General features: G+C 31.7%; 1 long non-coding RNA gene across 2 annotated transcripts in view; it reads left to right on the top strand.

Annotated features, from left to right (window-relative positions):
- The first annotated feature begins 130 nt into the window (after positions 1–130).
- The window catches only part of LOC148958965 (uncharacterized), a 78,967-nt gene continuing 53,746 nt past the window's right edge, over positions 131–25,351 (top strand). Inside the window, exons 1-3 of one of the 2 annotated variants that reach the window (XR_016144262.1) lie at positions 131–362; positions 5,307–5,353; positions 8,939–8,971. This is a non-coding gene — a long non-coding RNA (uncharacterized LOC148958965). Of the gene's footprint in view, positions 363–5,306; positions 5,354–8,938; positions 8,972–25,351 lie in introns of those variants that run through there. The other variant, XR_016144261.1, reaches the window with a different exon arrangement.

Consider the following 25,351-nt stretch of genomic DNA (forward strand, 5'->3'; position numbering starts at 1 on the left):
TCTCTTTTCCAAACATTTTATATAAGTATACTTTATTTCTTCTGATGATAGAGTTTGATAAGCATCTAACTTTTCATTTGAATCAGTTTAAGTGACAATGCAAAAATACGTTAAATAGATAACCAGCGAAGTAACTAGAGTATGCGAAATTTGGGGACCTCGATATTGTGAGCAACCTCGTTTCTAGCATAACTTCCGCGAAGAAAAATGGCTGTTACCACACATGGATTGAACTTCTCCAGCCAAGCGTTGATTCCACATTGCAGTATCCATGTTAGGACCTCGCCGTATTGCAACCGACAGGAGAAACTTTGTCACAGTAAAATTCAAAATAATCATTGAAACAAGAGGTTGAAGCATTTGTAAGTGACTTTAGAGTTTTTTTACCATGGCGCGTAGCGTATAGTGAGGACTTTTCACCAACTTTATGCTTTATAAAATCGCACCTCATTTATGGGTGCACCTCCACTAGCCCTAACAATGACCTTATTTAAAATGTTTTATTTTAGTTTTTGCCCACTTGTATGGATTTTCCATGATAGAAAATTAGATAATAAAATAAACAAGATTCACGAACATGTGCGGAATCCGGTTTGGATTTCATGCCATTTTTCGACGAGATCTCGGGAGTGCACAAGCTAAGCTATTACCCGGGAGTGCAAGAGTGCATTTTTGATAAGTGTTCACATTCGAGTGTGCATCAAGTTTCTCTGTGATTCTTGAGTGTGTGCATATTTTGTCCAGCACTTTTCCTGTTTGCATCAATTTTACATCTCTGGAAAATTCATAATTTAAAGTTGAACTGTGCTTACTTATCACTAACATCAGTGGCCGTTATCCGAATTCCTAAAGATTTGGCAAGTAAAGAGATAATTTAAAAATATGATGTTTAAAAAGGCAAAAAACATGATCTCACAAGCAGGGCCACAGAGAGGGGGGCAAGAGAGCAAGTTGCCTAAAGTCCTTAATGTCTAGGGAACCTGAGAAAAAAGGAATTCCATTTTTAGAATGAAATCCATTTGTTTATAGTTTAATGATAGTAATCCGTTTGTAGAATGGAAATAATAGTAAAATGTGCAAATAAAACAATTAAAACAAAGTAATATTGAAACAATTACAAGAAAAATGACTGCAAACAATATTCTGCAGCTTTGCAATTTTGCAATTTTGATCCAGCCAAGGCCTAGGAAAGGGCATTTTTAGTTTGTTTGTTTACAATCAGCTGTTTTGTTGGAATGGGAACAGTTGCAAAATGGGCATATGTTTTGGTTTGTTGTTTCTTAGATCAAGAAAATATAATGCTTTTTTGCTTTATTAAAAGACTGCCATAAGTGGCTGAGTCTCGCTTCAAAATTGCTCAAAGGGGGCTAGAGCTCCTTAATCTCCTGCTTAGTTGGCACCTGTGGTCAATGCAGGCATGGAAGCCAAGTGAAATTGTCTATCATTAGGTGAATTAGTACTTAAACTTTTCTTCATCTATGTCTTTGTTGGTACATTTTATTCTTAATGTGAAAGATCCCCTATGTGCCAAAGATCAAGCTACACCTCTGCAAAAATCTGCAATCTGCAGTCAAATGTTTCAGTAAAACCGCCATCACAATCTCACAATAATATTTGTAAACATCTCCTGGGATAATAAACGGAATATGCTATTAATTTTTTTGGAAGTTTTGAATTGATGAATAGGACAGAGATCTTGTTTCGTTCATTACAAATATTAATTTTGGGCATGGCCCAAAGTAGGCTTTGGACTGATACCAATTGATAATTGATGCTGATATTGATGATCCTTTTTAATGTATCTTATCTCAGGAAACCAAAACTTTCTAAATATTTTTTCTAAAGAATCATTCTTTTGAATTTTTTTAAAATATTTTTGATGAAATCATCACAATAATCTTATTGAAGCACATTTGTATGGTTTGTGCCCTCTTTCTCCATTTGTGAAAATTGATATCCTTTTTCTCCTTTGTTTTTTTTCTGGAGTAGTTTTGAAGGAGAAGATGAAGGAGGCTATACTTGGTTCTTTTTAGAAAATGTCGCTCATCTGCCAAAAGATTTTGAATGGCACACAATGCCTTTTTAGGTGACTTTATCTTGTCTTTGTTGATAAAAAATTTTGGTAAAGACTTATCACCATTTGATGACAATCTAAGCTCTTGTAGTGAATGAAATCGTTCTTGTTTCATGGCATTTTTTTCTTTAACATTGTTTTTCAAACCTCCCTGTTTGTATAAAAAAGTTAACTCAATGATCTCAAGAATTGTGAAAAGTTCTGATAATTTTCCCTTAACGGCCAACTAACCACTATTGAAAGCCCCCGTCACCCATCCTGTTTTCCCTTGGAAGCATACGTCAGGTTGCTACATGCCTGTATCGGTTTGAGAATTCTTTTTGTCTGTTTGAATAATCAATTTGTACTTTTGAAAGGATGTCAATTGTGTCTTTGGTTGACGAACTTTGCTTGAAATTTCCTTATTTTTTGGGATATAGACTTCTCCCAGCATCAAAGTAAGATCTTTTCTCTTTACGTCACAATTTTTATGCTGCCAATTTTTGTTCATTTATAGTTTTTTCTTTCCATAAACAATATTTGTATTAAGGCTCAAAAAGAAATCCAGAATATAAATCTGGACTCTCATCCTTAATAAATCATAAGATGCTTTAAAATATTTATTTGTTGAGTTTTTAGAATTCTTTTTGGAGTTTGTTTGAAGGTTAATCATCTTATACTATTGTTTTGTTTTCCGTCATGCATATTTATTGTTTGCTGCTTTCCCTGGTATTATGGGTCGGATTGATTTCCACTTTAAAGCCACATTTTAATTACCCATAAACAATCTGAAAGCGTTTTATTTCTCAATTGATTTGTTTGTTTTTAAGGATCCTTCCTGGGTGTAATATCTAAGATTATTCATATTTAAAACTAGCTTTTTCTCAATGATTGTTTTGGAAGGCTTTTATGATGCTTGGTGTTTGAAGTCATACTGCCTTTTAGTTTTAAAACCTTTTTACAACCGCAATTCCTTTAACCATAAACAACCAGAAGGACTTACAGTATTTCATTGATTTGTTTGTTTTATCCCCAGTGAAATACCACAAGCAGGTTTAAAACAGTATTTTCCAGAACTTCCTTGCGCCTCTGGAAGAAGAGGCGGGGCAAGAATTGTGCTTTTCCAACTGCACTTTGTCGCAAACACCAAAGCATGCAGAATTTAAACTTTTCGAGATTTTGACAAGATAATACAAGTTTACACTAGATCTAGGAAAGAAATGTTGTGTATCATGAATAGATATAGACTAACAGATGGATAGTTCAATGAGCAGGTTTTGCCTGACAATGTCTACATTTGTATAATACATTTTGTCAAGGATGACTTTGAGTTAAAGTCTTAAATTCCTTCTAAAAACCTGCTGCACATCATGGGTAACAACAAAAAAGATGTTGCACAACATCTTGCCTAAATTCTTGATATGATTTTTTTAGAATCCTTTTAAACTTTTTCAAGAACTTTGAAACACAAGTTGAAATTTTTATTGACTCATAGTTTTTCTTGGAGACGAAGCTATAACTCTGTCCTTCATCTTGAACCAGCATGCGCTGCGTTGGGATTGTGCCAATCTGCAGATTACTCCCCGATTTGTTGTTTCAATCAAATTTTGGTCTGTATTATCTCGCGTCGTCATCTGCGTTGAAATGTCAATAGTTGACTGATTTTCTTGAATTCTTAATCTTCTTTCGATGTTTTCTGACGACAGAGCCAACTCAGTATTGTAATCCACCCATCATTTCTTTTGATGTGACTGGTGATGAAAGCACAACTGGACATTTGATGAGTCTTTCAAAAGCACGAAAAAGCTGGTCTCCTTCTTTTTTGTCAACAGGCTGCGTATTGACTTCCCAAGGCCAGGAAAGAACATTTTAGGAATTTTGACCATGTTGCTGTAATATTGCGAATGATTTTAAGCATCATCGGTTGACTTCAAGGTTTTTAAAAGAACATCTTAAAGTGATTTACTATTTGCCCCTCAACTCTCAATCTCCCGCCTTATTCCAACTGGGTTAAATTCATCATTGTGCCTTTTCAAAGGTACAGAATGTTGGCCATTTAAACCCACTCTCTTAATCACACCACCATGCTCCTCTTTAACATGGCGAGTGGGGCCCTGGCGTGTTTTGTAAATTTTAGGGCACCATGTGGAAGAAAATTAAAAACTACTTGTCGGCTTAAAGAGTAAATACTTTCTATCAATAAAATTTCGATGAAAACAACTTTTAGCGACCATCAACTGCAATCAAACATCTATTCATGTTTCATTATGTTAGGAGTTGTTTTCCAGGTTATCTTTCTTTCATAGGCTTGGCCGATCTTTTCATTACTCCCGTTACCAGCTAACAAGTTGGGGGCCAAAGTTGTAAAAAATCAGTTCCATAACCACGAGGCTTATGCTTAATCAAATGTCGATCAGTTTAAAAACAATTTATTTACAGAAAATTGGCATCATAGAGACAATAAGCTTAGGGAGATCGGGATTTGAACTTTTTTGCAGGTCCAGGGTCATGAAATTTTTCAAAAATGACCAAGTTCTCAATTTCTTTATATCTGCATAAAATACACCGAAACTACCGGCAACAATTTTGGAACATAAATCAAGCCATTCTTGGTTGTTTTGAGTAAAAAAATTTTTTTGAAAATGTTCTTATTTTTGGAACTTTTTTTCAGGTCCAGGGTCATGAAATTTTTTTAAAATGACCAAGTTCTCAATTTCTTTTTATCAGCATAAAATACACCGAAACTACCGGAAACAGTCTTCGGAACATAAAACAAGCTAATCTTGGTTTTTTTGAGTAAAACAAATTTTTTGAAAATTTTTTGAACATTTTGAATTTTTTTTGAACTTTTTTGCAGGTCTGGGGTCATGAAATTTTTCAAAAATGACCAAGTTCTCAATTTCTTTATATCAGCATAAAATACACCGAAACTACCCGAAACAGTGTTTGGAACATAAATCAAGCCATTCTTGGTTGTATTGAGTAAAAAAAAATTTTTTGAAAATTTTTCAATTTTTTGAACTTTTTTCCAGGTCCGGGGTCATGAAGTTTTTCAAAAATGAGGAAGTTCTAATTTTCATTATATGAGCATAAAATACACCGAAACTATCTGAAACATTGTTTGGAACATAAATCAAGCCATTCCTGGTTGTTCCGAGTAAAAATTTTTTTTGAGAAAATTCATAATCTTTTCAGGTTTTCTCAAGCTGTAGTCTCAAGCGTTCTATGTAATTTTTTTTTTACTTCTCTCCAGGTATCACTAGGAGGCTCAACCAAATGTCATCAAAACAATTCCGAAAGGTAATTTCTTAGCATTTTTTGTCGTTTTTAGTAAAAATTATTTTTGAAATTTTTTCTATTTTTTGAACTTTTTTACAGGTCCAGGGTCATGAAATTTTTCAAAAATGACCAAGTTCTCAATTTCTTTATATGAGCATAAAATAGACCGAAACTACCCGAGACAGTGTTCGGAACATAAATCGAGCCATTCTTGGTTGTTTTGAGAAAAAAAAATTTTTTTAAAATTTTCCAATTTTTTGAACTTTTTTGCAGGTCCGGGGTTATTAAATTTTTAAAAAATGACCAAGTTCTCAATTTCTTTATATCAGCATAAAATACACCGAAACTACCCGAAACAGTGTTCGGAACATAAGTCAAGCCATTCTTGGTTGTTTTGAGTAAAAAGAATTTTTTGAAAATTTTTCAATTTTTTGAACTTTTTGCAGGTCCGGGGTCATGGAATTTTTCAAAAATGACCAAGTTCTCAATTTCTTTATATGAGTATAAAATACACCGAAACTACCCGAAACAGTTTTTGGAACATAAATCAAGCCGTTCTTGGTTGTTTTGAGTAAAAAGAATTTTTTGAAATTTTTTGCAGGTCCGGGGTCATGAAATTTTTAAAAAATGACCAAGTTCTCAATTTCTTTATATCAGCATAAAATACACCAAAACTACCCGAAACAGTGTTCGGAACATAAATCAAGCCATTCTTGGTTCTTATGAGTAAAAAAAATTTTTTGAAAATTTTTCATTTTTTTGAACTTTTTCGCAGGTCCGGGGTCATGAAATTTTTCAAAAATGACCAAGTTCTCATTTTCATTAGATGAGCATAAAATACACCGAAACTACCCGAAACAGTGTTCGGAACATAAATCAAGCAATTCTTAGTTGTTCCGAGTAAAAAAATTTTTTTGAAAATTTTCCAATTTTTTGAACTTTTTAGTAGGTCCGGGGTCATGAAATTTTTCAAAAATGACCAAGTTCTCAATTTCTTTATATGAGCATAAAATAGACCAAAACTACCCGAGACAGTGTTCGGAACATAAATCAAGCAATTCTTAGTTGTTCCGAGTAAAAAAAAATTTTTGAAAATTTTTCAATTTTTTGAACTTTTTTGCAGGTCCGGGGTCATGAAATTTTTCAAAAATGACTAAGTTCTCAATTTCTTTATATGAGCATAAAATAGACCGAAACTACCCGAGACAGTGTTCGGAAGATAAATCGAGCCATTCTTGGTTGTTTTGAGAAAAAAATTTTTTTTTAAAATTTTCCAATTTTTTGAACTTTTTCGCAGGTCCGGGGTCATGAAATTTTTAAAAAATGACCAAGTTCTCAATTTCTTTATATCAGCATAAAATACACCAAAACTACCCGAAACAGTGTTCGGAATATAAGTCAAGCCATTCTTGGTTGTTTTGAGTAAAAAGAATTTTTTGAAAATTTTTCAATTTTTTGAACTTTTTTGCAGGTCCGGGGTCATGAAAATTTTCAAAAATGACCAAGTTCTCATTTTCATTAGATGAGCATAAAATACACCGAAACTACCCGAAACAGTGTTCGGAACATAAATCAAGCCATTCTTGGTTGTTTTGAGTTAAAAAAATTTTTTTGAAAATTTTCCAATTTTTTGAACTTTTTTGCAGGTCCGGGGTCATGAAATTTTTCAAAAATGACAAAGTTCTCAATTTCTTTATATCAGCATAAAATACACCGAAACTACCCGAAACACTGTTCGGAGCATAAATCAAGCCATTCTTGGTTGTTTTGGGGAAAAAAAATTTTTTTAAAATTTTTCAATTTTTTGAACTTTTTTGCAGGTCCGGGGTCATGAAATTTTTCAAAAATGACCAAGTTCTCATTTTCATTATATGAGCATAAAATACACCGAAACTACCCGAAACACTGTTCTGAGCATAAATCAAGTCATTCTTGGTTGTTTTGAGTGAAAAAAAATTTTTGAAAATTTTTCAATTTTTTGAACTTTTTTGCAGGTCCAGGGTCATGAAATTTTTCAAAAATGACCAAGTTCTCAATTTCTTTATATCAGCATAAAATACAACGAAACTACCCGAAACAGTGTTCGGAACATAAATCAAGCCATTCTTGGTTCTTTTGAGTAAAAAAAATTTTTTGAAAATTTTCCAATTTTGTGAACTTTTTTGCAGATCCGGGGTCATGAAATTTTTCAAAAATGACCAAGTTCTCAATTTCTTTCTATCAGCATAAAATACACCGAAACTACCCGAAACAGTGTTCAGAACATAAATGAAGCCATTCTTGGTTCTTTTGAGTAAAAAAAATTTTTGGAAAATTTTTCAATTTTCTGAACTTTTTTGCAGGTCCGGGGTCATGAAATTTTTAAAAAATGACCAAGTTCTCAATTTCTTTATATCAGCATAAAATACACCGAAACTACCCGAAACACTGTTCGGAGCATAAATCAAGCCGTTCTTGGTTGTTTTGGGGAAAAAAAATTTTTTGAAAATCTTTCAATTTTTTGAACTTTTTTGCAGGTCCGGGGTCATGAAATTTTTCAAAAATGACCAAGTTCTCAATTTCTTTATATCAGCATAAAATACACCGAAACTACCCAAAACACTGTTCGGAGAATAAATCAAGCTAATCTTGGTTGTTTTGGGGAAAAAAAATTTTTTGAAAATTTTTCAATTTTTTGAACTTTTTTGCAGGTCCGGGGTCATGAAATTTTTCAAAAATGACCAAGTTCTCAATTTCTTTATATCAGCATAAAATACACCGAAACTACCCGAAACAGTGTTCGGAACATAAATCAAGCCATTCTTGGTTCTTTTGAGTAAAAAAAATTTTTTGAAAATTTTTCAATTCTTTGAACTTTTTTGCAGGTCAGGGGACATGAAATTTTTTTAAAAAAACCAAGTTCTCATTTTCATTATTTGAGCATAAAATACACTGAAACTACCCGAAACAGTGTTCGAAACATAAATCAAGCCACTCTTGGTTCTTATAAGTAAAAAAATTTTTTTGAAAATTTTTCATTTTTTGAACTTTTTCGCAGGTCCGGGGTCATGAAATTTTTCAAAAATGACAAAGTTCTCAATTTCTTTATATCAGCATAAAATACACCGAAACTACCCGAAACAGTGTTCGGAACATAAATCAAGCCATTCTTGGTTCTTTTGAGTGAAAATTTTTTTTTGAAAATTTTTGAATTTTTTGAACTTTTTCGCAGGTCCGGGGTCATGAAATTTTTCAAAAATGACAAAGTTCTCATTTTCATTATATGAGCATAAAATACACCGAAACTACCCGAAACAGTGTTCGGAACATAAATCAAGCCATTCTTGGTTCTTATCAGTAAAAAAAATTTTTTGAAAATTTTTCATTTTTTTGAACTTTTTCGCAGGGCCGGGGTCATGAAATTTTTCAAAAATGACCAAGTTCTCATTTTCATTATATGAGCATAAAATACACCGAAACTACCCGAAACAGTGTTCGGAATATAAATTAAGCCATTCCTTGTTGTTCCGAGTAAAAAAAATTTTTTGAGAAAATTTATAATTTTTTCAGGTTTTCTCAAGCTTTAGTCTTAAGCGTTCTATGTAATTTTTTTTTAATATTTCCCAGATATCACTTGAAGGCTCAACCAGATGTCATCAAAGCAATTCTAAAAGGTAATTTCTTAGCATTTTTTGTCTTTTTTAGTAAAAAATAATTTTTGAAAATTTTCCAATTTTGTGAACTTTTTTGCAGGTCCGGGGTCATGAAATTTTTCAAAAATGACCAAGTTCTCAATTTCTTTATATCAGCATAAAATACACCGAAACTACCCGAAACAGTGTTTGGAACATAAATCAAGCCATTCTTGGTTCTTATGAGTAAAAAAATTTTTTTGAAAATTTTTCATTTTTTTGAACTTTTTTGCAGGTCCGGGGTCATGAAATTTTACAAAAATTACCAAGTTCTCATTTTCATTATATGAGCATAAAATACACCGAAACTACCCGAAACAGTGTTCGGAACATAAATCAAGCCATTCTTGGTTCTTTTGAGTAAAAAAAAATTTTTGAAAATTTTTGAATTTTTTGAACTTTTTTGCAGGTCCGGGGCGATGAAATTTTTCAAAAAAGACCAAGTTCTCATTTTCATTATATGAGCATAAAATACACCGAAACTACCCGAAACAGTGTTCGGAACATAAATCAAGCCATTCTTGGTTCTTATGAGAAAAAAAATTTTTTTGAAAATTTTTCATTTTTTTGAACTTTTTCGCAGGTCCGGGGTCATGAAATTTTACAAAAATTACCAAGTTCTCATTTTCATTATATGAGCATAAAATACACCGAAACTACCCGAAACAGTGTTCGGAACATAAATCAAGCCATTCTTGGTTCTTTTGAGTAAAAAAAAATTTTTGAAAATTTTTCAATTTTTTGAACTTTTTTGCAGGTCCGGGGCGATGAAATTTTTCAAAAAAGACCAAGTTCTCATTTTCATTATATGAGCATAAAATACACCGAAACTACCCGAAACAGTGTTCGGAACATAAATCAAGCCATTCTTGGTTCTTATGAGAAAAAAAAATTTTTTGAAAATTTTTCATTTTTTTGAACTTTTTCGCAGGTCCGGGGTCATGAAATTTTTCAAAAATGACCAAGTTCTCATTTTCATTATATGAGCATAAAATACACCGAAACTACCCGAAACAGTGTTCGGAACATAAATCAAGCCATTCTTGGTTCTTTTGAGTAAAAAAATATTTTTGAAAATTTTTCAATTTTTTGAACTTTTTTGCAGGTCCGGGGTCATGAAATTTTTCAAAAATGACCAAGTTCTCAATTTCTTTATATCAGCATAAAATACACCGAAACTACCCGAAACACTGTTCGGAGCATAAATCAAGCCATTCTTGGTTGTTTTGCGGAAAAAAAATTTTTTGAAAATTTTTCAATTTTTTGAACTTTTTTGCAGGTCCGGGGTCATGAAATTTTTCAAAAATGACCAAGTTCTCATTTTCATTATATGAGCATAAAATACACCGAAACTACCCGAAACAGTGTTCGGAATATAAATTAAGCCATTCCTTGTTGTTCCGAGTAAAAAAAAATTTTTGAGAAAATTTATAATTTTTTCAGGTTTTCTCAAGCTTTAGTCTTAAGCGTTCTATGTAATTTTTTTTTAATTTTTCCCAGATATCACTTGAAGGCTCAACCAGATGTCATCAAAGCAATTCTAAAAGGTAATTTCTTAGCATTTTTTGTCTTTTTTAGTAAAAAATAATTTTTGAAAATTTTCCAATTTTGTGAACTTTTTTGCAGGTCCGGGGTCATGAAATTTTTCAAAAATGACCAAGTTCTCAATTTCTTTATATCAGCATAAAATACACCGAAACTACCCGAAACAGCGTTTGGAACATAAATCAAGCCATTCTTGGTTCTTATGAGTAAAAAAATTTTTTTGAAAATTTTTCATTTTTTTGAACTTTTTCGCAGGTCCGGGGTCATGAAATTTTACAAAAATTACCAAGTTCTCATTTTCATTATATGAGCATAAAATACACCGAAACTACCCGAAACAGTGTTCGGAACATAAATCAAGCCATTCTTGGTTCTTTTGAGTAAAAAAAAATTTTTGAAAATTTTTCAATTTTTTGAACTTTTTTGCAGGTCCGGGGCGATGAAATTTTTCAAAAAAGACCAAGTTCTCATTTTCATTATATGAGCATAAAATACACCGAAACTACCCGAAACAGTGTTCGGAACATAAATCAAGCCATTCTTGGTTCTTATGAGAAAAAAAAATTTTTTGAAAATTTTTCATTTTTTTGAACTTTTTCGCAGGTCCGGGGTCATGAAATTTTTCAAAAATGACCAAGTTCTCATTTTCATTATATGAGCATAAAATACACCGAAACTACCCGAAACAGTGTTCGGAACATAAATCAAGCCATTCTTGGTTCTTTTGAGTAAAAAAATATTTTTGAAAATTTTCTAATTTTTTGAACTTTTTTGCAGGTCCGGGGTCATGAAATTTTTCAAAAATGACCAAGTTCTCAATTTCTTTATATCAGCATAAAATACACCGAAACTACCCGAAACACTGTTCGGAGCATAAATCAAGCCATTCTTGGTTGTTTTGCGGAAAAAAAAATTTTTGAAAATTTTTCAATTTTTTGAACTTTTTTGCAGGTCCGGGGTCATGAAATTTTTCAAAAAAGACCAAGTTCTCATTTTCATTATATGAGCATAAAATACACCGAAACTACCTGAAACACTGTTCGGAGCATAAATCAAGCCATTCTTGGTTGTTTTGGGGAAAAAAAATTTTTTGAAAATTTTTCAATTTTTTGAACTTTTTTGCAGGTCCGGGGTCATAAAATTTTTCAAAAATGACAAAGTTCTCAATTTCTTTATATCAGCATAAAATACACCGAAACTACCCGAAACAGTGTTCGGAACATAAATCAAGCCATTCTTGGTTCTTTTGAGTAAAAAAAAATTTTTGAAAATTTTTGAATTTTTTGAACTTTTTTGCAGGTCCGGGGCGATGAAATTTTTCAAAAAAGACCAAGTTCTCATTTTCATTATATGAGCATAAAATACACCGAAACTACCCGAAACAGTGTTCGGAACATAAATCAAGCCATTCTTGGTTCTTATGAGAAAAAAAAATTTTTTGAAAATTTTTCATTTTTTTGAACTTTTTCGCAGGTCCGGGGTCATGAAATTTTTCAAAAATGACCAAGTTCTCATTTTCATTATATGAGCATAAAATACACCGAAACTACCCGAAACAGTGTTCGGAACATAAATCAAGCCATTCTTGGTTCTTTTGAGTAAAAAAATATTTTTGAAAATTTTCCAATTTTTTGAACTTTTTTGCAGGTCCGGGGTCATGAAATTTTTCAAAAATGACCAAGTTCTCAATTTCTTTATATCAGCATAAAATACACCGAAACTACCCGAAACACTGTTCGGAGCATAAATCAAGCCATTCTTGGTTGTTTTGCGGAAAAAAAATTTTTTGAAAATTTTTCAATTTTTTGAACTTTTTTGCAGGTCCGGGGTCATGAAATTTTTCAAAAATGACCAAGTTCTCATTTTCATTATATGAGCATAAAATACACCGAAACTACCCGAAACAGTGTTCGGAACATAAATCAAGCCATTCTTGGTTCTTATAAGTAAAAAAAATTTTTTGAAAATTTTTCATTTTTTTGAACTTTTTCGCAGGGCCGGGGTCATGAAATTTTTCAAAAATGACCAAGTTCTCAATTTCTTTATATCAGCCTAAAATACACCGAAACTACCTGAAACACTGTTCGGAGCATAAATCAAGCCATTCTTGGTTGTTTTGGGGAAAAAAAATTTTTTGAAAATTTTTCAATTTTTTGAACTTTTTTGCAGGTCCGGGGTCATAAAATTTTTCAAAAATGACCAAGTTCTCATTTTCATTATATGAGCATAAAATACACCGAAACTACCCGAAACAGTGTTCGGAATATAAATTAAGCCATTCCTTGTTGTTCCGAGTAAAAAAAAATTTTTGAGAAAATTTATAATTTTTTCAGGTTTTCTCAAGCTTTAGTCTTAAGCGCTCTATGTAATTTTTTTTTAATTTTTCCCAGATATCACTTGAAGGCTCAACCAGATGTCATCAAAGCAATTCTAAAAGGTAATTTCTTAGCATTTTTTGTCTTTTTTAGTAAAAAATAATTTTTGAAAATTTTCCAATTTTGTGAACTTTTTTGCAGGTCCGGGGTCATGAAATTTTTCAAAAATGACCAAGTTCTCAATTTCTTTATATCAGCATAAAATACACCGAAACTACCCGAAACAGCGTTTGGAACATAAATCAAGCCATTCTTGGTTCTTATGAGTAAAAAAATTTTTTTGAAAATTTTTCATTTTTTTGAACTTTTTCGCAGGTCCGGGGTCATGAAATTTTACAAAAATTACCAAGTTCTCATTTTCATTATATGAGCATAAAATACACCGAAACTACCCGAAACAGTGTTCGGAACATAAATCAAGCCATTCTTGGTACTTTTGAGTAAAAAAAAATTTTTGAAAATTTTTCAATTTTTTGAACTTTTTTGCAGGTCCGGGGCGATGAAATTTTTCAAAAAAGACCAAGTTCTCATTTTCATTATATGAGCATAAAATACACCGAAACTACCCGAAACAGTGTTCGGAACATAAATCAAGCCATTCTTGGTTGTTTTGCAGAAAAAAAAATTTTTGAAAATTTTTCAATTTTTTGAACTTTTTTGCAGGTCCGGGGTCATGAAATTTTTCAAAAAAGACCAAGTTCTCATTTTCATTATATGAGCATAAAATACACCGAAACTACCCGAAACAGTGTTCGGAACATAAATCAAGCCATTCTTGGTTCTTATGAGTAAAAAAAATTTTTTGAAAATTTTTCATTTTTTTGAACTTTTTCGCAGGTCCAGGGTCATGAAATTTTTCAAAAATGACCAAGTTCTCAATTTCTTTATATCAGCATAAAATACACCGAAACTACCCAAAACAGTGTTTGGAACATAAATCAAGCCATTCTTGGTTCTTATGAGTAAAAAAATTTTTTTGAAAATTTTTCATTTTTTGATCTTTTTCGCAGGTCCGGGGTCATGAAATTTTTAAAAAATGACCAAGTTCTCAATTTCTTTATATCAGCTTAAAATACACCGAAACTACCCAAAACACTGTTCGGAGCATAAATCAAGCCATTCTTGGTTGTTTTGAGGAAAAATTTTTTTTTTAAAATTTTTCAATTTTTTGAACTTTTTTGCAGGTCCGGGGTCATGAAATTTTTCAAAAATGACCAAGTTCTCAATTTCTTTATATCAGCCTAAAATACACCGAGTCTACCCGAAAAAGTGTTTGGAACATAAATCAAGCCATTCTTGGTTCTTTTGAGTAAAAAAATATTTTTGAAAATTTTCCAATTTTTTGAACTTTTTTGCAGGTCCGGGGTCATGAAATTTTTCAAAAATGACCAAGTTCTCAATTTCTTTATATCAGCATAAAATACACCGAAACTACCCGAAACACTGTTCGGAGCATAAATCAAGCCATTCTTGGTTGTTTTGCAGAAAAAAAAATTTTTGAAAATTTTTCAATTTTTTGAACTTTTTTGCAGGTCCGGGGTCATGAAATTTTTCAAAAAAGACCAAGTTCTCATTTTCATTATATGAGCATAAAATACACCGAAACTACCCGAAACAGTGTTCGGAACATAAATCAAGCCATTCTTGGTTCTTATGAGTAAAAAAAATTTTTTGAAAATTTTTCATTTTTTTGAACTTTTTCGCAGGTCCAGGGTCATGAAATTTTTCAAAAATGACCAAGTTCTCAATTTCTTTATATCAGCATAAAATACACCGAAACTACCCAAAACAGTGTTTGGAACATAAATCAAGCCATTCTTGGTTCTTATGAGTAAAAAAATTTTTTTGAAAATTTTTCATTTTTTGATCTTTTTCGCAGGTCCGGGGTCATGAAATTTTTAAAAAATGACCAAGTTCTCAATTTCTTTATATCAGCTTAAAATACACCGAAACTACCCAAAACACTGTTCGGAGCATAAATCAAGCCATTCTTGGTTGTTTTGAGGAAAAATTTTTTTTTTAAAATTTTTCAATTTTTTGAACTTTTTTGCAGGTCCGGGGTCATGAAATTTTTCAAAAATGACCAAGTTCTCAATTTCTTTATATCAGCATAAAATACACCGAAACTACCCGAAACAGTGTTCGGAACATAAATCAAGCCATTCTTGGTTCTTTTGAGTGAAAAAATTTTTTTGAAAATTTTTGAATTTTTTGAACTTTTTCGCAGGTCCGGGGTCATGAAATTTTTCAAAAAAGACCAAGTTCTCATTTTCATTATATGAGCATAAAATACACCGAAACTACCGGAAACAGTGTTCGGAACATAAATCAAGCCATTCTTGGTTCTTTTGAGTAAAAAAAATTTTTTGAACTTTTTTGCAGGTCCGGGGTCATGAAATTTTTCAAAAATGACCAAGTTCTCAATTTCTTTATATCAGCATAAAATACACCAAAACTACCCGAAACAGTGTTCGGAACATAAATCAAGCAAATCTTGGTTCTTATGAGTAAAAAAAATTTTTTGAAAATTTTTCATTTTTTTGAACTTTTTCGCAGGTCCGGGGTCATGAAACTTTTCAAAAATGACCAAGTTCTCAATTTCTTTATATCAGCCTAAAATACACCGAAACTACCCGAAACACTGTTCGGAGCATAAATCAAGCCATTCTTGGTTGTTTTGGGGAAAAAAAAATTTTTGAAAATTTTTCAATTTTTTGAACTTTTTTGCAGGTCCGGGGTCATGAAATTTTTCAAAAATGACCAAGTTCTCATTTTCATTATATGAGCATAAAATACACCGAAACTACCCGAAACAGTGTTCGGAACATAAATCAAGCCATTCTTGGTTCTTATGAGAAAAAAAAATTTTTTGAAAATTTTTCATTTTTTTGAACTTTTTCGCAGGTCCGGGGTCATGAAATTTTTCAAAAATGACCAAGTTCTCATTTTCATTATATGAGCATAAAATACACCGAAACTACCCGAAACAGTGTTCGGAACATAAATCAAGCCATTCTTGGTTCTTTTGAGTAAAAAAATATTTTTGAAAATTTTCCAATTTTTTGAACTTTTTTGCAGGTCCGGGGTCATGAAATTTTTCAAAAATGACCAAGTTCTCAATTTCTTTATATCAGCATAAAATACACCGAAACTACCCGAAACACTGTTCGGAGCATAAATAAAGCCATTCTTGGTTGTTTTGCGGAAAAAAAATTTTTGAAAATTTTTCAATTTTTTGAACTTTTTTGCAGGTCCGGGGTCATGAAATTTTTCAAAAATGACCAAGTTCTCATTTTCATTATATGAGCATAAAGTACACCAAAACTACCCGAAACAGTGTTCGGAACATAAATCAAGCCATTCTTGGTTCTTATCAGTAAAAAAAATTTTTTGAAAATTTTTCATTTTTTTGAACTTTTTCGCAGGGCCGGGGTCATTAAATTTTTCAAAAATGACCAAGTTCTCAATTTCTTTATATCAGCCTAAAATACACCGAAACTACCTGAAACACTGTTCGGAGCATAAATCAAGCCATTCTTGGTTGTTTTGGGGAAAAAAAATTTTTTGAAAATTTTTCAATTTTTTGATTTTTTTTGCAGGTCCGGGGTCATAAAATTTTTCAAATATGACCAAGTTCTCATTTTCATTATATGAGCATAAAATACACCGAAACTACCCGAAACAGTGTTCGGAACATAAATCAAGCCATTCTTGGTTCTTTTGAGTAAAAAAATATTTTTGAAAATTTTCCAATTTTTTGAACTTTTTTGCAGGGCCGGGGTCATGAAATTTTTCAAAAATGACCAAGTTCTCAATTTCTTTATATCAGCCTAAAATACACCGAAACTACCCGAAACACTGTTCGGAGCATAAATCAAGCCATTCTTGGTTGTTTTGGGGAAAAAAAATTTTTTGAAAATTTTTCAATTTTTTGATTTTTTTTGCAGGTCCGGGGTCATAAAATTTTTCAAATATGACCAAGTTCTCATTTTCATTATATGAGCATAAAATACACCGAAACTACCCGAAACAGTGTTCGGAACATAAATCAAGCCATTCTTGGTTCTTTTGAGTAAAAAAATATTTTTGAAAATTTTCCAATTTTTTGAACTTTTTTGCAGGGCCGGGGTCATGAAATTTTTCAAAAATGACCAAGTTCTCAATTTCTTTATATCAGCCTAAAATACACCGAAACTACCCGAAACACTGTTCGGAGCATAAATCAAGCCATTCTTGGTTGTTTTGGGGAAAAAAAAATTTTTGAAAATTTTTCAATTTTTTGAACTTTTTTGCAGGTCCGGGGTCATGAAATTTTTCAAAAATGACCAAGTTCTCATTTTTGATTATATGAGCATAAAGTACACCGAAACTACCCGAAACAGTGTTCGGAACATAAATCAAGCCATTCTTGGTTCTTATCAGTAAAAAAAATTTTTTGAAAATTTTTCATTTTTTTGAACTTTTTCGCAGGGCCGGGGTCATGAAATTTTTCAAAAATGACCAAGTTCTCAATTTCTTTATATCAGCCTAAAATACACCGAAACTACCTGAAACACTGTTCGGAGCATAAATCAAGCCATTCTTGGTTGTTTTGGGGAAAAAAAATTTTTTGAAAATTTTTCAATTTTTTGAACTTTTTTGCAGGTCCGGGGTCATGAAATTTTTCAAAAATGACCAAGTTCTCATTTTCATTATATGAGCATAAAATACACCGAAACTACCCGAAACAGTGTTCGGAACATAAATCAAGCCATTCTTGGTTCTTATGAGTAAAAAAAATTTTTTGAAAATTTTTCATTTTTTTGAACTTTTTCGCAGGGCCGGGGTCATGAAATTTTTCAAAAATGACCAAGTTCTCAATTTCTTTATATCAGCCTAAAATACACCGAAACTACCCGAAACACTGTTCGGAGCATAAATCAAGCCATTCTTGGTTGTTTTGGGGAAAAAAAAATTTTTGAAAATTTTTCAATTTTTTGAACTTTTTTGCAGGTCCGGGGTCATGAAATTTTTCAAAAATGACCAAGTTCTCATTTTCATTATATGAGCATAAAGTACACCAAAACTACCCGAAACAGTGTTCGGAACATAAATCAAGCCATTCTTGGTTCTTATCAGTAAAAAAAATTTTTTGAAAATTTTTCATTTTTTTGAACTTTTTCGCAGGGCCGGGGTCATGAAATTTTTCAAAAATGACCAAGTTCTCAATTTCTTTATATCAGCCTAAAATACACCGAAACTACCTGAAACACTGTTCGGAGCATAAATCAAGCCATTCTTGGTTGTTTTGGGGAAAAAAAATTTTTTGAAAATTTTTCAATTTTTTGAACTTTTTTGCAGGTCCGGGGTCATAAAACTTTTCAAAAATGACCAAGTTCTCATTTTCATTATATGAGCATAAAATACACCGAAACTACCCGAAACAGTGCTCGGAATATAAATTAAGCCATTCCTTGTTGTTCCGAGTAAAAAAAAATTTTTGAGAAAATTTATAATTTTTTCAGGTTTTCTCAAGCTTTAGTCTTAAGCGTTCTATGTAATTTTTTTTTAATTTTTTCCAGATATCACTTGAAGGCTCAACCAGATGTCATCAAAGCAATTCTAAAAGGTAATTTCTTAGCATTTTTTGTCTTTTTTAGTAAAAAATAATTTTTGAAAATTTTCCAATTTTGTGAACTTTTTTGCAGGTCCGGGGTCATGAAATTTTTCAAAAATGACCAAGTTCTCAATTTCTTTATATCAGCATAAAATACACCGAAACTACCCGAAACAGTGTTTGGAACATAAATCAAGCCATTCTTGGTTCTTATGAGTAAAAAAATTTTTTTGAAAATTTTTCATTTTTTGATCTTTTTCGCAGGTCCGGGATCATGAAATTTTTAAAAAATGACCAAGTTCTCAATTTCTTTATATCAGCTTAAAATACACCGAAACTACCCAAAACACTGTTCGGAGCATAAATCAAGCCATTCTTGGTTGTTTTGGGGAAAAAATCTTTTTTGAAAATTGTTCAATTTTTTGAACTTTTTTGCAGGTCCGGGGTCATGAAATTTTTCAAAAATGACCAAGTTCTCAATTTCTTTATATCAGCATAAAATACACCGAAACTACCCGAAACAGTGTTCGGAACATAAATCAAGCCATTCTTGGTTCTTTTAAGTGAAAAAATTTTTTTGAAAATTTTTGAATTTTTTGAACTTTTTCGCAGGTCCGGGGTCATGAAATTTTTCAAAAAAGACCAAGTTCTCATTTTCATTATATGAGCATAAAATACACCGAAACTACCGGAAACAGTGTTCGGAACATAAATCAAGCCTTTCTTGGTTCTTTTGAGTAAAAGAATTTTTTGAACTTTTTTGCAGGTCCGGGGTCATGAAATTTTTCAAAAATGACCAAGTTCTCATTTTCATTATATGAGCATAAAATACACCGAAACTACCCAAAACAGTGTTCGGAACATAAATCAAGCCATTCTTGGTTCTTATGAGTAAAAAAAATTTTTTGAAAATTTTTCATTTTTTTGAACTTTTTCGCAGGGCCGGGGTCATGAAATTTTTCAATAATGACCAAGTTCTCAATTTCTTTATATCAGCCTAAAATACACCGAAACTACCCGAAACACTGTTCGGAGCATAAATCAAGCCATTCTTGGTTGTTTTGGGGAAAAAAAATTTTTTGAAAGTTTTTCAATTTTTTGAACTTTTTTGCAGGTCCGGGGTCATGAAATTTTTCAAAAATGACCAAGTTCTCATTTTCATTATATGAGCATAAAGTACACCGAAACTACCCGAAACAGTGTTCGGAACATAAATCAAGCCATTCTTGGTTCTTTTGAGTAAAAAAAATTTTTTGAAAATTTTTCATTTTTTTGAACTTTTTCGCAGGGCCGGGGTCATGAAATTTTTCAATAATGACCAAGTTCTCAATTTCTTTATATCAGCCTAAAATACACCGAAACTACCCAAAACAGTGTTCGGAACATAAATCAAGCCATTCTTGGTTCTTATGAGTAAAAAAAATTTTTTGAAAATTTTTCATTTTTTTGAACTTTTTCGCAGGGCCGGGGTCATGAAATTTTTCAATAATGACCAAGTTCTCAATTTCTTTATATCAGCCTAAAATACACCGAAACTACCCGAAACACTGTTCGGAGCATAAATCAAGCCATTCTTGGTTGTTTTGGGGAAAAAAAATTTTTTGAAAGTTTTTCAATTTTTTGAACTTTTTTGCAGGTCCGGGGTCATGAAATTTTTCAAAAATGACCAAGTTCTCATTTTCATTATATGAGCATAAAATACACCGAAACTACCCGAAACAGTGTTCGGAACATAAATCAAGCCATTCTTGGTTCTTATGAGTAAAAAAAATTTTTTGAAAATTTTTCATTTTTTTGAACTTTTTCGCAGGGCCGGGGTCATGAAATTTTTCAAAAATGACCAAGTTCTCAATTTCTTTATATCAGCCTAAAATACACCGAAACTACCCGAAACACTGTTCGGAGCATAAATCAAGCCAGTCTTGGTTGTTTTGGGGAAAAAAAAATTTTTTGAAAATTTTTCATTTTTTTGAACTTTTTCGCAGGTCCGGGGTCATGAAACTTTTCAAAAATGACCAAGTTCTCAATTTCTTTATATCAGCCTAAAATACACCGAAACTACCCGAAACACTGTTCGGAGCATAAATCAAGCCATTCTTGGTTGTTTTGGGGAAAAAAAAATTTTTGAAAATTGTTCAATTTTTTGAACTTTTTTGCAGGTCCGGGATCATGAAATTTTTCAAAAATGACCAAGTTCTCATTTTCATTATATGAGCATAAAATACACCGAAACTACCCGAAACAGTGTTCGGAACATAAATCAAGCCATTCTTGGTTCTTATGAGAAAAAAAAATTTTTTGAAAATTTTTCATTTTTTTGAACTTTTTCGCAGGTCCGGGGTCATGAAATTTTTCAAAAATGACCAAGTTCTCATTTTCATTATATGAGCATAAAATACACCGAAACTACCCGAAACAGTGTTCGGAACATAAATCAAGCCATTCTTGGTTCTTTTGAGTAAAAAAATATTTTTGAAAATTTTCCAATTTTTTGAACTTTTTTGCAGGTCCGGGGTCATGAAATTTTTCAAAAATGACCAAGTTCTCAATTTCTTTATATCAGCATAAAATACACCGAAACTACCCGAAACACTGTTCGGAGCATAAATAAAGCCATTCTTGGTTGTTTTGCGGAAAAAAAAATTTTTGAAAATTTTTCAATTTTTTGAACTTTTTTGCAGGTCCGGGGTCATGAAATTTTTCAAAAATGACCAAGTTCTCATTTTCATTATATGAGCATAAAGTACACCAAAACTACCCGAAACAGTGTTCGGAACATAAATCAAGCCATTCTTGGTTCTTATCAGTAAAAAAAATTTTTTGAAAATTTTTCATTTTTTTGAACTTTTTCGCAGGGCCGGGGTCATTAAATTTTTCAAAAATGACCAAGTTCTCAATTTCTTTATATCAGCCTAAAATACACCGAAACTACCTGAAACACTGTTCGGAGCATAAATCAAGCCATTCTTGGTTGTTTTGGGGAAAAAAAATTTTTTGAAAATTTTTCAATTTTTTGATTTTTTTTGCAGGTCCGGGGTCATAAAATTTTTCAAATATGACCAAGTTCTCATTTTCATTATATGAGCATAAAATACACCGAAACTACCCGAAACAGTGCTCGGAATATAAATTAAGCCATTCCTTGTTGTTCCGAGTAAAAAAAAATTTTTGAGAAAATTTATAATTTTTTCAGGTTTTCTCAAGCTTTAGTCTTAAGCGTTCTATGTAATTTTTTTTTAATTTTTTCCAGATATCACTTGAAGGCTCAACCAGATGTCATCAAAGCAATTCTAAAAGGTAATTTCTTAGCATTTTTTGTCTTTTTTAGTAAAAAATAATTTTTGAAAATTTTCCAATTTTGTGAACTTTTTTGCAGGTCCAGAGTCATGAAATTTTTCAAAAATGACCAAGTTCTCAATTTCTTTATATCAGCATAAAATACACCGAAACTACCCGAAACAGTGTTTGGAACATAAATCAAGCCATTCTTGGTTCTTATGAGTAAAAAAATTTTTTTGAAAATTTTTCATTTTTTGATCTTTTTCGCAGGTCCGGGGTCATGAAATTTTTAAAAAATGACCAAGTTCTCAATTTCTTTATATCAGCTTAAAATACACCGAAACTACCCAAAACACTGTTCGGAGCATAAATCAAGCCATTCTTGGTTGTTTTGGGGAAAAAATTTTTTTTGAAAATTTTTCAATTTTTTGAACTTTTTTGCAGGTCCGGGGTCATGAAATTTTTCAAAAATGACCAAGTTCTCAATTTCTTTATATCAGCATAAAATACACCGAAACTACCCGAAACAGTGTTCGGAACATAAATCAAGCCATTCTTGGTTCTTTTGAGTGAAAAAATTTTTTTGAAAATTTTTGAATTTTTTGAACTTTTTCGCAGGTCCGGGGTCATGAAATTTTTCAAAAATGACCAAGTTCTCATTTTCATTATATGAGCATAAAATACACCGAAACTACCCGAAACAGTGTTCGGAACATAAATCAAGCCATTCTTGGTTCTTTTGAGTAAAAAAATATTTTTGAAAATTTTCCAATTTTTTGAACTTTTTTGCAGGTCCGGGGTCATGAAATTTTTCAAAAATGACCAAGTTCTCAATTTCTTTATATCAGCATAAAATACACCGAAACTACCCGAAACACTGTTCGGAGCATAAATCAAGCCATTCTTGGTTGTTTTGCGGAAAAAAAAATTTTTGAAAATTTTTCAATTTTTTGAACTTTTTTGCAGGTCCGGGGTCATGAAATTTTTCAAAAATGACCAAGTTCTCATTTTCATTATATGAGCATAAAATACACCGAAACTACCCGAAACAGTGTTCGGAACATAAATCAAGCCATTCTTGGTTCTTGTGAGTAAAAAAAATTTTTTGAAAATTTTTCATTTTTTTGAACTTTTTCGCAGGGCCGGGGTCATGAAATTTTTCAAAAATGACCAAGTTCTCAATTTCTTTATATCAGCCTAAAATACACCGAAACTACCCGAAACACTGTTCGGAGCATAAATCAAGCCATTCTTGGTTGTTTTGGGGAAAAAAAAATTTTTGAAAATTTTTCAATTTTTTGAACTTTTTTGCAGGTCCGGGGTCATGAAATTTTTCAAAAATGACCAAGTTCTCATTTTCATTATATGAGCATAAAGTACACCGAAACTACCCGAAACAGTGTTCGGAACATAAATCAAGCCATTCTTGGTCCTTATCAGTAAAAAAAATTTTTTGAAAATTTTTCATTTTTTTGAACTTTTTCGCATGGCCGGGGTCATGAAATTTTTCAAAAATGACCAAGTTCTCAATTTCTTTATATCAGCCTAAAATACACCGAAACTACCTGAAACACTGTTCGGAGCATAAATCAAGCCATTCTTGGTTGTTTTGGGGAAAAAAAATTTTTTGAAAATTTTTCAATTTTTTGAACTTTTTTGCAGGTCCGGGTCATGAAATTTTTCAAAAATGACCAAGTTCTCATTTTCATTATATGAGCATAAAATACACCGAAACTACCCGAAACAGTGTTCGGAACATAAATCAAGCCATTCTTGGTTCTTATGAGTAAAAAAAATTTTTTGAAAATTTTTCATTTTTTTGAACTTTTTCGCAGGGCCGGGGTCATGAAATTTTTCAAAAATGACCAAGTTCTCAATTTCTTTATATCAGCCTAAAATACACCGAAACTACCCGAAACACTGTTCGGAGCATAAATCAAGCCATTCTTGGTTGTTTTGGGGAAAAAAAAATTTTTGAAAATTTTTCAATTTTTTGAACTTTTTTGCAGGTCCGGGGTCATGAAATTTTTCAAAAATGACCAAGTTCTCATTTTCATTATATGAGCATAAAGTACACCAAAACTACCCGAAACAGTGTTCGGAACATAAATCAAGCCATTCTTGGTTCTTATCAGTAAAAAAAATTTTTTGAAAATTTTTCATTTTTTTGAACTTTTTCGCAGGGCCGGGGTCATGAAATTTTTCAAAAATGACCAAGTTCTCAATTTCTTTATATCAGCCTAAAATACACCGAAACTACCTGAAACACTGTTCGGAGCATAAATCAAGCCATTCTTGGTTGTTTTGGGGAAAAAAATTTTTTTGAAAATTTTTCAATTTTTTGAACTTTTTTGCAGGTCCGGGGTCATAAAACTTTTCAAAAATGACCAAGTTCTCATTTTCATTATATGAGCATAAAATACACCGAAACTACCCGAAACAGTGCTCGGAATATAAATTAAGCCATTCCTTGTTGTTCCGAGTAAAAAAAAATTTTTGAGAAAATTTATAATTTTTTCAGGTTTTCTCAAGCTTTAGTCTTAAGCGTTCTATGTAATTTTTTTTTAATTTTTTCCAGATATCACTTGAAGGCTCAACCAGATGTCATCAAAGCAATTCTAAAAGGTAATTTCTTAGCATTTTTTGTCTTTTTTAGTAAAAAATAATTTTTGAAAATTTTCCAATTTTGTGAACTTTTTTGCAGGTCCAGGGTCATGAAATTTTTCAAAAATGACCAAGTTCTCAATTTCTTTATATCAGCATAAAATACACCGAAACTACCCGAAACAGTGTTTGGAACATAAATCAAGCCATTCTTGGTTCTTATGAGTAAAAAAATTTTTTTGAAAATTTTTCATTTTTTGATCTTTTTCGCAGGTCCGGGGTCATGAAATTTTTAAAAAATGACCAAGTTCTCAATTTCTTTATATCAGCTTAAAATACACCGAAACTACCCAAAACACTGTTCGGAGCATAAATCAAGCCATTCTTGGTTGTTTTGGGGAAAAAATCTTTTTTGAAAATTGTTCAATTTTTTGAACTTTTTTGCAGGTCCGGGGTCATGAAATTTTTCAAAAATGACCAAGTTCTCAATTTCTTTATATCAGCATAAAATACACCGAAACTACCCGAAACAGTGTTCGGAACATAAATCAAGCCATTCTTGGTTCTTTTAAGTGAAAAAATTTTTTTGAAAATTTTTGAATTTTTTGAACTTTTTCGCAGGTCCGGGGTCATGAAATTTTTCAAAAAAGACCAAGTTCTCATTTTCATTATATGAGCAAAAAATACACCGAAACTACCGGAAACAGTGTTCGGAACATAAATCAAGCCTTTCTTGGTTCTTTTGAGTAAAAGAATTTTTTGAACTTTTTTGCAGGTCCGGGGTCATGAAATTTTTCAAAAATGACCAAGTTCTCATTTTCATTATATGAGCATAAAATACACCGAAACTACCCAAAACAGTGTTCGGAACATAAATCAAGCCATTCTTGGTTCTTATGAGTAAAAAAAATTTTTTGAAAATTTTTCATTTTTTTGAACTTTTTCGCAG

This window comes from Rhopilema esculentum, chromosome 11 (assembly GCF_057945365.1).
Source record: "Rhopilema esculentum isolate cy_ngs chromosome 11, ASM5794536v1, whole genome shotgun sequence".
Taxonomy (NCBI): domain Eukaryota; kingdom Metazoa; phylum Cnidaria; class Scyphozoa; order Rhizostomeae; family Rhizostomatidae; genus Rhopilema; species Rhopilema esculentum.